This window comes from Suncus etruscus, chromosome 12 (genome assembly GCF_024139225.1).
Source record: "Suncus etruscus isolate mSunEtr1 chromosome 12, mSunEtr1.pri.cur, whole genome shotgun sequence".
NCBI lineage: Eukaryota > Metazoa > Chordata > Mammalia > Eulipotyphla > Soricidae > Suncus > Suncus etruscus.
In genome coordinates this window covers 92,206,107-92,209,589 of record NC_064859.1, presented here as the reverse complement: position 1 = coordinate 92,209,589, position 3,483 = coordinate 92,206,107, and the positions used below count along the sequence as shown (strand labels likewise).

Sequence of the window (3,483 nt, the reverse complement as noted above, 5' to 3'; positions counted from 1 at the left end):
TGGCACCCCCAGGCAGAGGAGCTCCCCCATTCCCCCCAAGAACTTGCCTACTCCCCAACCTCACCATGGCTCTCCATGCCCCCATAGGGTTCCAGGAACCCCAATAATAGAAAAAGAAAAAATTTCTTTAATGATGGAGTCTGCAAATATGAACCAATGTGATTGCTTTTCGATTACATTCACACAGCCAAAAATCTGAAGTACCTCTAGTTGGTGTTCAAAGGCAGGCTCATTCCTTATCATCCCAGCTCCTTGATCTTCCTTGATTCAGAGGAGTGTTGGCCAGATCACTCTGGGGCCTGCCTGACTTTCTGAAGTCCCAGAGCCGCTGGGAAACTCTTGCCTAAGACTCCTGGAAAAATTCTCTTACTCCATGAGACAATGGCTATTTTTCTGCTAACAGAGTTGTTTTTTATTGCAAGGAGGAGGAGGGGGGAAAAGACTCACTAAGACACAATAGCAGGGACTATTTTAACTTTTTTTTTTATTAAGGGCTATAAAAGTCGCCCGAAAGATAAATAAACGTGATGCAATGATCTCTGTCCACAGACGAAGAATGTGCTCCCACGGCTTTGTTTCCGTCACAATGGCCTTCAAATCGCAGGAGCCAGTCATTCGTGCCATTTCCTCCTCTTCCACAACACACGCTGAATTTCTGAATCACTTTCCCACCCTCGGTCTTCATATTTCTAAGTCAAACTCATTTCAATCCATTGTTTAGGGGGAGTGTATTTTTTCGGGGGTTCCATGAAAAGGACTTTATTCTTTACTGTAAAAAGGGGGAAAAACTGGTACAAGAAAACTAAAATATACCATCGCTTTGTTTAATAGAAATACCTTCAGAGCAGTCTCTGTTCCCTAATATTTACTAGTTCTTGCACATGAGGATGGTGCGAACTTGGTTGCCTGATTCCAAAGGAGGCTGAAGAACCCAGAAGGAACAGGGAGAGGCTAGCCCATGGGAGGCCTCTGTGGGCCCAGGAGGGACACTTCAACCAGAGTGAAATGTTCCAAAGGAAAAGGAAAAACGGGGGCCCAGAATGGAGATCTTCCCCCAGTTAATGCCTACTCTGTAGGAGGCAGAGAGCCACGGCAGAGCTGCACTCCAAAAAGAGTAGGGCCACGATACACTGCAGGCAGGGATCCCTATACATAACGCCAGAAACCTGAGAACAGCTGGGTGTGGCCCTTAAACAAAGGCAGTCTTGCAGAAAACTCATCTCTGAAGATTTCTTCTATCAATCTGGATTCTATATATTCTGCCTGGTCGCTTACTCTTTCCCCGCTTTCCTGAAATTTTAGTTTCTGCTTTGCTGGGTTTTTTTTTTGTTTTGTTTTGTTTTGTTTTGTTTTTGTGGTTTTTGGGTCACACCCGGCAGTGCTCAGGGGTTTTTCCTGGCTTTGTGCTCAGAAATTGCTCCTGGCAGGCACGGGGGACCATATGGGATGGAGGGATTCAAACCAATGACCTTCTGCATGCCTTACCTCCATGCTATCTCTCCGGCCCCAAGTATTTTTTTTTTTTTTTTTTTTTGGTTTTTGGGTCACACCTGGCGGTGCTCAGAAATAGCTCCTGGCAGGCACGGGGGACCATATGGGACACCGGGATTCGAACCAACCACCTTTGGTCCTGGATCGGCTGCTTGCAAGGCAAAGCCACTGTGCTATCTCTCTGGGCCCCGCCTTTTTCTATCAATATGATGGTTAAGATTAACTAAGATTGGGGCCGGAGAGCTAGCATGGAGGCAGGGCATTTGCCTTGCATGCAGAAGGACTGTGGTTAGAATCCCGGCATCCCACATGGTCCCCTGAGCCTGCCAGGAGCGATTTCTGAGCAGAGAGCCAGGAGGAACCCCAGAGCACTGCCGGTGTGACCAAAACCCAACCCCCCCCCCCAAAATAAAAGATTAACTAAGATTAACTATTAGGGACTAGGGAGATAACTTCCAATATGCTCCCCAAGCACTAGAAGGTATGGTCCCTAAATACAAAAAACATTTTTTAAAGAATGGCTAGCGAGAGGCTAGAGAGATAGCATGGAGGTAAGGCGTTTGCTTAGACACAGAAGGACAGTGGTTGAAATCCCGGCATCCCACATGGTTCCCAGAGCCTGCCAGGAGCAACCCCTGAGAGCTGCTAGGTGTGATCCAAAATAAAAAACAACAACAACAACAACAAAAACAAAAAGAATACCTAGCAAGCTTATTAAAATTTATTCATGTGCCTTCTTGTATAAGCACTGTGCTAAAATTGCAGAAACTAGGATCATATCATGGTTTTTGCAATAATGCTAGCAGAGTACACACTAGAAGAAAACTAACTGCACTAGATTGAAGAGACTGGGGAGGACCTCTTTCTTTTTTTAACATTTAATAAATTTTATTTATTTTAATAATAAAAATGAAGGAGCCCATCTGGCCTGGGCTGGTGATGGCTTCCATCCTGGGCAAGTACTCCTCTTGGAGGAGAAGGAGCATCTTCCAGAACTGGAGCCGATACTGCCTCATCAGGGCATTGCCACACACCTCCAAGAAGTCATAGAGAAGGGTGGCGGTCACCTCAGGCAGCGGCTCCAGGTTCCAGATCTGGGCCAACCAGCGCCAGCCCTGATTTAAGCCGTGAGGGTGAGTCTCCTGTCAGAGGAAGGCAGCTTCGTGGTGGGAGACCACCTCCTCTTCTCGTTTCACAAACTTCTCCACTAACTTGTACTGGACCAAGTTCAGGTGGCATTCGGAGTGGCACCAGCAGTGCCAAAGGAGTTGGCAGCAGCAGTGGTGTCCTGGGTGGCACCTGCAGTGCCAAAGGAGGGGGCAGCGATGATGGCTGGGATGGCAACAGCAGTGCCAAGGAAGGAGGTGGCAGCTGTGGTGGCTGGTATGGCACCGGCAGTACCACAGGAGGTGGCAGCCGGGGTGGCAGCGGTGTCACAGGAGGTGGGGGCGTCGTTGTTGTGTATGTAAACATTTCAATGGGATTATTATGTTACTAATCCTACCCTGATTGGTGATTGTGCCCTACCCTAGGGTATGACCTGGCATTCTGCTCCCACCCTAGGGTGGTACCTCATTCTGGGGGATAAAAGCAAGGGTCTGTGGAAGGCGAGGGACTTTTCTGGCTGGAATGGATGCTGAGGATTTGGGCTTCAGTCTTGTCCTCCGAATAAAGCTGATATTTCCACAAGCCTGACTGTCTGTGAGCTGTTTACCCGCCACTTCACCTCAGAACCACCGGCTGAACAGGGTGGTAGATGTGTGCTCCAAGCTGGAGGGGAAAGACCTCATCCTCCATCCCTCCATCAGTCAGCCCCATCAAGGGCTGACTTGCAACAGCCAGGGTGGCACCTGCAGTGCGTTTTATTGCCTCTGTGCCATGGGGTGGTGGATTGGGGCGGCCAAACAGGTTACACCCAGTGGCACTCAGAGTTTACTCCTGGCTCTGTGCTCAGAAATTGATCCTGCCAAGCTTGGAGAATCATATGGGATG

General features: G+C 48.5%; 1 non-coding gene across 1 annotated transcript; it reads left to right on the top strand.

The window, feature by feature from the left end:
• The first annotated feature begins 2,222 nt into the window (after positions 1–2,222).
• On the top strand, positions 2,223–2,383 carry LOC126024930 (small nucleolar RNA SNORA81). Its single transcript, XR_007501005.1, has one exon. It is a non-coding gene; the product is annotated as a small nucleolar RNA SNORA81 (small nucleolar RNA).
• Positions 2,384–3,483: the final 1,100 nt, after the last annotated feature.